This window comes from Hibiscus syriacus, unplaced genomic scaffold (assembly GCF_006381635.1).
Source record: "Hibiscus syriacus cultivar Baekdansim isolate YM2019G1 unplaced genomic scaffold, ASM638163v2 tig00110584_pilon, whole genome shotgun sequence".
NCBI classification, from domain to species: domain Eukaryota; kingdom Viridiplantae; phylum Streptophyta; class Magnoliopsida; order Malvales; family Malvaceae; genus Hibiscus; species Hibiscus syriacus.
The window spans coordinates 2,314,150-2,326,917 of record NW_024062792.1 but is presented as its reverse complement, the minus strand read 5'-3'; positions in this window follow the sequence as shown (position 1 = coordinate 2,326,917).

Below are 12,768 nucleotides of genomic sequence, written 5' to 3'. Positions count from 1 at the left end.
AGCACCCCGACCTTTTTCTTACAAGGACAACAAACTAGTGTCCTAGAAGTATGAATGCCAAGTAAGCACCCTAAAGGAAGATGACAACAAAGTGGGGCATACTGTAGGGAAACACTACTCCCAAGAGGCTAAGTCCCCCTAGAGACCACTTGAACCCTTCAAAAAGGATGTGTTGATAATAAACGAGCCAATAAAGAAGGAAGAAGTTATATAGTTTATGAAATTTTTAAAATACAACGAGTACAACATCATAGACCAATTACATAGCATGTTGACACGTATTTCAATGTTAACACTGCTGCTAAGTTCATAAGCCCACATGGAAGCACTTTTTAAGGTTTTAAATCAAACGTTTGTGCCAAAAGATATATCAGTCAGTAAGATGGATCGACTGGTTAACAATATTCAAGCTGATAATCTCATATCATTTTCTGATGATAAGATTTCGTCTGGAGGAAGAGGTTGAGCTAAGGCATTACACATCACTACTCATTGTATGAGGCATACCTTACTAAGTGTGTTAATTGACAATGGTTCAACCCTTAATGTGATGCCTTTGGTTACGTTGAAAAGACTACCAATTGACACTTCCCACATGAGAACTTGCCAGAGTGTGGTTCGAGCATTTGACGGGACCAATAGGAGGTAATTAGTAATATTGAGGTGCCTTTAACCATCAAACCTGCTACTTACAATGTTAAATTCTTGGTAATGGACATCATGCCTTTATACAACTGTCATTTGGGAAGACTTTGGATCCATCAAGCTGGAGTAGTATCATCTACGCTGCACCAGAAAGTTAAGTTTGTCATTGATGGGGCTCTTATAATTATTAGTGTTGAAGAAGATATCGTGGCGAGTGTGACCATTGATGCCCCATACATATAAGTAAATGATAAAGTGGTAGAATGTTCGTTTTGCTTCTTAGAGTTTGTGAATGTCACATTTATGGTTAAAGGAGGAAAGATTTTCAAACCCCGGCTCTCCGAGTGCACTAAATGGAGATCAAGCAGACATTGGGAAGAAGTGTCAAGGTAGGAAAATGATTTGGGAATCTATTGCAAGGAATGATCAACCTCGTCTTTCCTATAACAAAGTTAGACAAGTTCGGGCTTGGTTTTCAGCCCAGTCAACAACAGAAGAGGAATTAAATTAAAAAAAATTGAGAAAGAAGTTTGGTCAGATTAAATGGGAGTGAATTTCAATGGGAACCCATGGTATTCCCACATCTTTGTAACACAGTTAAATCAGGTGGTTATGTGTTTAAGACCAGCTCATCAGATTGGGAAAATGCTTTGAAAGACTTGAGTATCAACGCCATAATCACAGAGAATGTTGAAGATGCAGATAGATTTGGAATCCGCCCACTGCCACTCGGGTTTGTTCTTAGCAATTGGTTGGCGGAAGAACTACCTGTGATTTTCAAATTTCTTTCAGAGTAATATTCAAACTATCCCTATTCGCCTATACCTGAGGAAATTGGTGATCTTTTGTAAGATTGAATAAATATTTTTAAAAAATTCAATAAAATATTTAATCTCTTTCTTGACAAACATTTTTCTTACTTCATTTCATATTCTTTTGAATTTAATTTCCCTTCATTCAGTACTTCATTTCATTCTCTTTTGACTTTAATCTTCGATCATTCCGTGTGGGATATATTCCTCTTATGCATACACATTTCCTTCTCCTTCAGGTCCCAAGATAATGATAATGCGGGCATTGATGATCCTGAGCCGGAGGTGGATTTTGAATTGTCAAATTATCTTGGGGAAATTGATAAATGTGACAATGAAAAAGAGTGCAACTTATCGTCCGAGTTATTAAGGATGGTAGAAAGAGAAGACAAGAAAATATTGTCACATGATGAGAAAATCGAAGTATTGAATCTGGGTACAGAAGATGAAAGAAAGGAAGTCAAAATTAACACAACTCTCTCGGCTGAAGCAAGACAAAACTTGATATTCTTACTTCAAGAATACAAAGATGTGTTTGCATGGTCGTATCAAGATATTTCGGGGCTAGATACAGATATGGTAGTCCAAACACTACATATCAAACCATAATTCAAACCCGTGCAACAAAAGCTAAGGAGAATGCGACCTGAAATGCTTCTTAAGATCAAAGAATATGTCAAGAAACAGTTCGATGCTGGCTTCCTTCAAGTGGCCAAATATCTGGAATGGGTAGCTAACATATGTCGGTTCCAAAGAAAGACGGGAAAGTATGCATTTGTGTCGATTACTGAGACCTTAACAAGGCAAGTCCCAAAGATAACTTTCCTCTGCCGCACATAGACATCTTCTTATTCATGGACGGATTCTCAGGATATAACCAGATTAAGATGCATCCTGAGGACATGGAAAAGACCACATTCATCACAATGTGAGGAAAGTTTTGCTACAAGGTGATGCTCTTCAGATTAAGGAATACTGGGGTAACGTATCAAAGAGCTATGGTGACCATGTTTCATGACATGATGCACAAAGAAATCAAAGTTTATGTCGACGACATGATTGTATGGAACAAACCGAAGATGAACATGTCAAGAATCTGACAAAGTTCTTTCAAAGATTAAGAAATTTCCAGCTGAGACTGAACCCCAATAAGTGTACCTTCAGGGTAACATCTAGAAAGCTGTTAGGCTTCGTGGTCAGTAGGAAAGACATCGAAGTTAATCTCGATAAAGTTAAGGCCATCTAGGATTTATCTTTTCCACAAACACCAAAAGAAGTTCGAGGTTTTCTGGGCAGATTGAATTACATAGCACGGTTCATATCTCAACTAACCGATAAATGCGACTCAATCTTTTGCCTTCTTCAAAAGAACAACTATTGATCATGGGATGAGGACTGCCTGGTTGTATTTGAGAAAATAAAAGAGTACTTATCTCACGCTCCTATCTTAATGTCCTCCATCCAGGGTAAACCTCTATTCTTATATTTATCCATATTCGAGAATTCAGTGAGGTGTGTCCTAGGTCAACATGATGAATCCGAGAGGAAGGAAATGGCCATTTACTATTTGAGCAAGAAGTTCATTGATTAAGAGGTCATATATCATCCCATCGAAAAGTTTTGTTGTGCTTTAGTATGGGTTACACGTAAACTCTGATAATACACGCTATACCACACCACTTAGTTGATTTCCAAGTTAGATCCAGTAAAGTTTATGATGGGTATGCTTACTCTCTCTGGAAGGTTAACCCGAAGGCAGATGTTGTTATCCAAATTTGACATCGAGTACATGAGACAAAAAACTATAAAGGGAAGTGCCATATCGGATTTATTGGCAAGTAGAACTGCTGAAAATTACGAGCCGCTAGACTTTGACTTTCCAAACGAAGACTTGATGGTCATATCCTTAGAAGAAGCAAGTACTTCCACATGTGATTCCTGGAAAATGCATTTTGATGGTGCATCAAATGCATTAGGACATGAGATTGGGGCAATATTGGTCTCCCCTAAAGGAAATCAATACCCATTCACTAGTAGACTGAATTTCGATTGCACCAACAACATGGCAGAGTATGAGACTTGTGTATTGGGGATTCAAGCTGCTATTGGACAAAATATAAAGACCTTACGAGTATATGGAGATTCACCTTAGTGATCTATCAGCTCCACAGAGAATGAGAGACGAAGGATGTAAAGCTGATAGAGTACCAAAAGCTAACACTGGATCTACTCGAAGAGTTTGATGATGTCACCTTCCATTAGTGCCTAGAGAAGAAAATCAAATGGCTGACGTTTTAGCTACCTTGACAGCCACATTTAAGGCTGGCGAGGAGTCTGATATGATGCCAATTGACATGCAGTCGTATGAGTACTTGACTCATTATTACCAAATCGAGGAAGTAAAAGACACTAAGCCCTGATACCATGATATTCTACAATACATCAAGAACCAAAGTTATCCAAAGGAAGCCACCGAAACTGATAAAAGAACTACTAGAAGGATGGCGGCTGGATATGTCCTTGATGTGGAGGCCTTATACAAGAAAAGCCATGATCAAGTCCCGTTGAGATGTATACATGCAGAAGAGACAAAGATGATAGTAGAAGAAATATATTACAGAGTTTACGGAATACATTCGAATGGACATGTGATGTCGAGGAAAATAATGAGATTCGTATATTTCTGGTCCACATTTGAAAAACGACTGCATCAATTATGCTAGAAGATGTCATAAATGTCAAATCTATGGAGATAAAATAAATGTTCCACCTCAAAACCTTTATATGATGACGGCGCCATGACCCTTCTCAATGTGGGGCATGGATGTTATCTGGAAAATCCATCCGAAGGCTTCAAATGGTCATCGGCTCATTCTTGTGGCAATCGACTATTTCACCAAATAGGTAGATGCTGCATCATATACTAGTGTCACTCAGTCCACTATTTGTAAGTTCTTGAAGAAATAGATCATATGTCGGCATAGTTTACCTAAAATAATCATTATCGATAATGCCACGAACCTAAACAATAAGATGATTGACACTGCTTATGAACAATTTAACATAAAGTTTCACAACTCTACTGCTTATAGATCGAAGATGAATGGAGCAGTCGAAGCAGAAAACAAAAACATCAAGAAGATAGTGAAAAAAACAATTGAGATATAGAAAGATTGGCACGAGAGATTTTTTTTGCTTTATTTACTTACTGAACCTCAATAGGTACTTCGACTGGGGCAACCCCGTTCTCATTAGCATATGGATGGAGGCAGTACTGCCCATTAAGATGGAGATTTCATCACTCCAGGTCTTGTTAGAAGTTAAACTAGATGATGCAGAATGAGTACAAACTCAGTATGATCAACTGAACTTAATAGAGGAAAAGAGGTTAAAAGCCATTCATCATGGTCAACTCTACCAGAAACGAATGATTCAAGCACATAATAAAAAGGTGTGCCCAAGAGTATTCCATGAAGAATATCTTATGCTAAAGAGGATTTGGCTAATTCAAAAAAGATTCTAGAGGAAATTGGATGCCAAATTGGGAGGGACATTATGTCGTGAAAAAGGCCTTCTCCGGAAGAGCACTTGTCTTGGCTGAAATGGATGAGTCAGAACTACCTAATCCCGTTAATTCAGACGCAGTCAAAAAATATTTTACTGAGGGTAAAAACCCGAAAGGACGCCCTAATTTGAAAGAAAAAACGTTTAGGGTGAAAACACGAAAAGGCGCCTTAAACTGAAAAAAGAAAAAAGAGGAAAAAAGAAAAAAGAAAAAGAAAATAAGGTGGGTCCAAGATGAAAACCACAAAGGGCATCTTAAAACCAAGGATGGGTCCAAGTTGAAAACCCGAAAAGTCAATTTGGATAATGATTCATGAAAGGTCCCGGATCGAGACAGTAAAGCGTCACGGTATCCAAATCTTCTATAGACTTAACGATTCGAAGAAATGTTGCACTATCTCGAACATTGTCGCATTCTCGAAGTTCCTTTGACAAAGGATGTACTCAAAATTCATCTAACGGTGTATCAGTTCAAAAGCGCCCGCATTATTGAGATCTAAGGCATCTACTTATATTCCCTTTATGTATTATCTTTCCAGAATATTTGTCATATACTCTTTTTTCCTTTTTCCTTATAAATAAATATGGTCATTTCTCTAAGTCAATTCCTTTTAAGCATCTTGGGTTGAATTTAAACCTAATGATTTATTCACTTTCGAAAAGATAATTGCGTATTACTGTAAAAAGATTTTTTTTGAGGGGTACAGATATTTGAAAGCTGATCAAGGCCTATGCACCATACTTGAGATGGTTGAAAGGAATTTTCCAAATCAAGAATAAAAAACAACATTCTATACATCGGATTCAACCATGTTCAAGATTCCAGAATCAAGAGTCATCAAGACTGAAAACCATAGATTGAGATTTCTCTCCAAATCCTAAAATAACATATTTTCACATATGCATTTTAGGCACATATAAAAGCATTACATCCATAGCATCGCACACATGCATAATTTTGCAGATTCTTGCTAGGGTCAATTTCAACTTCACAATGAAGGATATTGAACTCGAAGCGATTCAATTTACAAGATTGGATCTTAACTTCACAACGAAGGACATCCAATTCAAAGCTCAACTTAACAACGAATGAGCCACCTACGATTTTGACTTCACAACGAAGAATATCGTACCCAAAAGATTGACCCAACTTCACGACGAATAAGTCATCTGTAACACAACAATGAAAAACCAGTTTCATACCAAAGTCTTCAGGTCAAATTTCAGCTTCACGGTGAAGTATATTAGGCTAGAAGATGACCCAGGAGCTATTTTCCAATGCTTTGAACTCGGGTTTCAACTCCACGACAAAGAATATCGTGCTCAGGGTTTTCCAGTTCAACTTGACTTCATAGAGAATGGGTCAACCACAATTTTAACGTTATGACAACGGATATCATGCAAGCAGTCATTTCAATATTGATTCAACCTCACGGCAAGGGAGTCATTTGTAATTCAGTCCAAATTAACTATAACAAATCAATCATGACATCAGATTTCAGCTCTACGACAGAGGATATTCAATAAGATGAGAATTGATTCCCATAATATAGGACGTTAAATGATACATTCATGGTGGACAAAATTTGTGTTTTTTAATCTTTGCCTTATTCCCGTTGCAAGACTATGGGCAAAGAGGGGTAGCTGTAGACACACATTTTTGTGTCCGACCTTATTTATATAATATATGGTTTATATTATATAAACGTATTATTGTATTTATATATTATTTTGTATAGTATATAGTATGATATTTATATTGCTTATTTATATTATGTGGTATATACATATTATATACTTATAATATATACTTACATTATATAGTGTATATATTATGTCTTATATATTCATTTTATATAGTTTATGTATATGTATCATTATATATTTATATGTGCTATTTGTTATTAAGTTAACAATTTTTGTTTTGTTTTGCGTGTATGCCCAATACAACATGAAAGCAGGCATGTATTTCAAGGACCTGTTGGAGCTAGGGTTTGTTATTTCCTTCAGTGCCACACACCGATCTATCAAGAGGTGAACTGCCAGTGAAACCGAGGGCTTAGAGAGTCCTCATCCCCAGCCGTAACAAACAACCACAATTTCTCGACAAAACGTGGTTTTGTGAAAATCAAAACCAAACAGGAAAAATCATATAGTATTTTAATCCCAATAAAACACTAAAACCGAACAAAAAAGAGGGATCTTCAAGGTTATAAATCGTTGCAAAATGAAAAGAAAGATAGGTTAGAATAAAGGAAGAGAGCACTTGTAACATTCGAAAGAAAAAATATAAACAAGGTAACTTTTTACCTTTCTTATTTGTTCACTTGTATGTGTGGGTTTGGGTTATTATGCTTTCTTTCTTTTTCCTTTTTTGACTCAAAAACCAAGAAAAAGAAGGGAAGCCGAGGATCGAAGGGGATGGTTTTTGAAAAATCTTCTTCAGATCTATCCCTCCTCGAGGTTTTTTTTGGTGAAAAAATAGGATTTTCGAAGAGAGGAAACCAAAAGCTTTCAGAAAATGCAAAAAAAAAATAAATACTTCACCGTCGATGAACGGTGGCCGGCGCCGATGAACGGTGTCCGACGCCGTCCATGGCGGCCGACGAGGCGAAGCACGGTCGGATTCTAGGTTTTCTATGAACACCGGCTATGTGTTATTCATGTTCGAAGAACATTTCAGAGGATTTGCGGATTTTTTGTTTTCATCGATTTGAGGGAGAGATGAAAAATGAAGAAGTGTTGTTTCATTTTGGATTTTATAGTGACCCGAAAACCCACTCGGATCCCCTAGGGAATCCGCGTTTTTCATGCGGGTAAAGTCTAATTGTAGAGATAGTCCCTAAATTATTTTTAAAGCCCTTGTGCCTTAAATTTAATTTTTAATCACTATTTTCTCTTTATTTTCAACACTCCTTTTATTTCCTTTTTAATTTGGTCCTTTTTTATTTAATTCATGTTTTATTTAATTATTTTTTAGGTTATTATATTTTATGTGTTTTAATTCGACGTTTTTATTTATTTATTTGATTTATTTTTATTTTATTATTTTTGTTCTTGTTTTAATTTTAATTAATTTATGTATTTGTTTGTACTTAATCTTATAATTGACATATTTTTATTTTTGGTAATTGACTTTTTTTTTCTTTTACATCATTTTTTTATCACTTTGGGTTTTCAATAGGCGTGTTCTGTATTTGTTTTGTTTATTTATGTTTTCATTATGTTAATTTCTATTTCTCGACATGTATATATTTCTTTTTTTCTGTTTTGTTTAAAGTGTTATAATTTAACCTTTGTTTTTTAATCAATTCAATATCTTTTATTTTAAAAATTTAACATCTTATTGACCTTTTAGGAGTACTTTTTAATCGATTGGTTGTAAGTAATTTGGATCGAATTTTTACTTTTTAATTTAACTTGCAATCTTCTTAATTAAGACAACTGGAAATTAAATTAGTACCGAAATGACAATACAAGGGTGCTAATCATTCATTGACTGTAACCGACTCCCGAGCCCGATATATTTTTGGTAAGACGCAGATTAGGTAAGATGGTGTCCGATCAACCTAAATATATTTTAAATGATCGGTGACGACTCTAACGTGTTTTATTTAAGTCGAAGCTCAATTTCAAGCCCACCCCAAATATTTGTTTTCATCGTTCGACTATAAATATTTATTGTTTTATCATTCGACTATCGGATTAGTTTTTCTGTTACTGACCACTAACTATGCAAAACGAAGTGGTTGATTATAATATTAACATAATAATGAATTAGCATTTTATATATTTTATAAATTTAGTTTATTTCTAAAAACATTTAACCTTTAATGTTTACATATTAAAAACACTTAACCTTTATTGTTTACATATGACATCAGTTTGATATTTAATGTAAAAAATTAAAGAAATTATGAAAAATATAAGAAAAAAGTTAAAATTAATTTTAAATTTTATAAAATTCTATAAAATTCTATTTTTTAAAATTTTATTTAAAATTTTAAATATTATTTTAATTTTTTTAACCCATCATCTGTTGAAAAAGATTAATAAAAAGGTGGAAGAGGTAGAGTTTTAATTCATTTTGACCCATGTGGTCTAAATTCAAGATTTGATGATCAAATATATTTAACTAACCTACGAATAGCCATAATAATCTTATATTTAACATCAACTAAGGTTGTATGCCTGTCCAGCTCAGTTCTTGCTTGTATAGTTCGGAATTACTTCCAAAGAGTGTGTAGATGTCTTTGTTAGGACGTCAAGATATTTTTTCTAATAAGAGATAAAATTGATCTTTCCTCTTGTCAGAGTTAGTAGTCGTTACATCAATTGTATTCATGTGTGATATCACGTGTATGAACAGTTAATTAGTTGTAAAGTTGTTGCTCGAGTTTAACCGTTTTGTGCATGCTCTCATATACACTATAAATATTCTACTACCGTAGCTTCTAAAATCATATCAATATATTTGGCTTCTTTCATAAATATAATTGTTTAGTGTTTTCAACATGGTATCAGAGCGTTATTGGTTCTAGGGAGGTGTTGTTTGGCTTTCCTTGTATAAGGGGATTCTTTTGGGCATTTTCTTTTCTGGGTTATTGGTGTTTTCATGGATAGCTCTGCCAGAAGTTTCAAGAACTTCACTAACAAGAAAGTTAGAGTGGTCTTGGATGAGAAGAATTTCTTATTATGAAAGTAACGGATTCTACTTATGTTGAAAATATTTTGATATTTCAATATAAAAAATAAAGTATTAAGTAATTTTAAGATCTTATATTTGATTTAAATTATTATATTCGATTTAATTATTCGAATATTTCAAATATTACTCAAAGTCTTCAAATATCAATTTTTACTCCTTACTAAATGAAAATTTGTGGTTTATACTTTAAATATATTTGAAATAATTTTTACAAAGTATTTAGAACCACAATCGAGTCAAAATTGAGTTTTAAATAGGGTAGTATCGATAACTCCTTGTACAATATCGATACCCCCAAAACATCGAAACTAAAACAGGTACCGATACCCTACAAGGTACCGATACCCTTATATAGTAGTATCGATACCATGGTTATAGGTACCGATACTAGTTACGTGTTTTTGACTCTGAGATAAACATCGAATATAATTTGGGTACCGATACTACTTTACATAGTAGTATCGATACCCTCTGGCCAGTATCGATACCGTTGGTTTTAAACGGTCGAAATATTTGAATTTTTTACAGGTAGTATCGATACCCTTATAAAGGAGTACCGATACCCTTATAAAGGAGTACCGATACCCATACGCTCCCAGCAATCTTTTCAAATGGATTTCACAACACAACGGCTCTATTGACTCCATGATCATCCTCAACATCTAGAATTGATCTGAGGTGTATTTAAACAAGTCTTGAAGCTATTGGTGAAAAATAAGAAACAAGTTTTGAGAAAGAATTCAAAGAAAGAAAGCCTTAAACTTATTGTTTGAGCAAATCAAGCCTACATCCATTCAATATTCATTTTTCTTTCAAGAACATCATTTGTGCTCAATTGTATTCATTCTTGAGTGTTCTTTCTTTGTTCTAGAATTGTGCAAATATCTTACCTTGTGAGGTTTTTCTTTAAGTTTGCAAAGTTTGTAATTTTCTCTTTTAGAAGAGGGTATCTCAAGAATTTGAGGTATAATTCTTGAGGGAGTTGTAAGGTTACTCTTTGTCATCAAAAAAAAGACAAATTAGTGAATTTGTAGAAAATCCTTAGTGTGGATAGTTAAGGTAGTAGATGTATACTTTGGTTGAGAAAGTCGAACCACTTTAAATCACTGTGCAAAATATTTTTTTATTTTCTGTCAAGCTTCCACCAAAATTTATTTGCCAATTCACCCCCTCTTGGCTATTTCATACGATACATTAACTCAATAATTGGTATCAGAGCTACACTCATTTCAAGGTTTTACCACCTCTTAGAAGATCCAAGAAGAGTTCAATCGATATTCAAGTCATCAATGACCTCTACATCCAACTTCGACTTCATTCTTGATTCTCATCACATCAACAAGCCTCCTTTCTTCAATGGAGCTAACTATGCCTATTGGAAGAATAGGATGAAGTTCTTCATTCAAGCTAGGGACATGGGAGCATAGAAAATCATGATGAGAGGACACTCTGAACCATCTACAGATCCGAAATGTGGAGTGAAAAAGAGAATATTCATCTTGTTCATCCGCCAAGGATATATGAGACAAATTTCAAGTCACACATGAAAGAACCGAAGAGGTAAAAGAAACCAAAATTAGTCTTCTTAATCATAGCTATGAAAATTTCAGGATGAAACCAGATAAAGATATTAAAGCTATAACGGATAGATTTTCGGCAATTGTAAATGGCCTCAAGGCATTTGGAGAAATTATCCCTAATGACCCTAACGAGAAACTTTTGAGGAAGATAATTTATTCTCTTACAAAATCTTGGCAATCGAAGAAGTTTGCAATCATCGAAGCTAAATACCTAAAGTCTTTAACTCTCGATGAGCTCATTGGTTCTTTACTCACTCATGAAATGATGATTCAAGATGAGGTAGATCACGAGAAGAAGGACGATACAAATAAGGAGAAAAAGTAGAACGTTGGTGTTTCCCTAAAATCCACTAAAAATGAGAGTGATTCTGACGAAAACGAGGATGAAGAAATGGCTTTGCTTTCTAGAAGACTCAAAAAATTAATGGGGCCAAATAGAGGAAGAAAATTTCAACGAAATGAAGGTTTCAAAAATGAGTCCTAGGAGAATGACCCGATTATTTTCTATGAGTGCAAAAAGCATGGGCATGTTAAATACGATTGCCCACAATTAAAGAAGAATATTCTTTCAAAGAAGAAGCATAAAGCACACGTGGCTACTTGGAGCGATGATGAATCATCCGATGAAGAGGAACAAGAAGTAGTGAACTTGTGTTTGATGGCCACTACGGAGGATTATCAGGTAACCTCTACCTCATCTAATTTAGAAGATTATTCATTTGATGAGTTATTAGAGGAATATAATGGTTTGACTTTGGATCATGAGAAATTATTTTCAAAATACAAGAAAGATATTTCAAAATTAAAAAATGAAAAAGATCTCATATCCAAGACCAACATTGAACTCGAAAGTAAGATTAAAGATTTGCAAGTCAAAATCAATGATTTTGAAAAGAAAAATTCTAATTTGCAAAACTTACTTTCTAGAGTTTATGATGATCATCAAAAGGAAATTGATGATCTTAAAGCTTCTTTAAATAAAGTTGGATCAAAACATTTTGAAAAAGGAGAAAATTCAAAATCCAACTATATTAAAAAGAATTTGAAATCTTACAATCATAGAGGTCTTTAAAGAACCTAAAATGGTAAAATCATTAGGAGTATATGGGTTCCTAAAGGACTCAATACTACTAAAGATAGGGATATCCTAAACAAATGGATACCTAAGGGAACAAGGCTTTTAGGAACTAATGAATATGGACCCAAAAGAATTTGGGTACCAAAAATCAGAAATTAATCTATGTTTGTAGGAAAAGGAGCATTGCTTCAAGGCATGAAGAACAAGCTCAAATACATGGTACCTTGACAGTGGATGCTCAAGACATATGACCAGAGACAAGAGCCGGTTTACAGAGCTTAACGATAAAAATGGAGGAGGAGTAACCTTTGGTGACAAATCAAAAGATTACATTGAAGGTATAGGTACTATAGGTAATACCTATTCCATACAAGTAGAAAA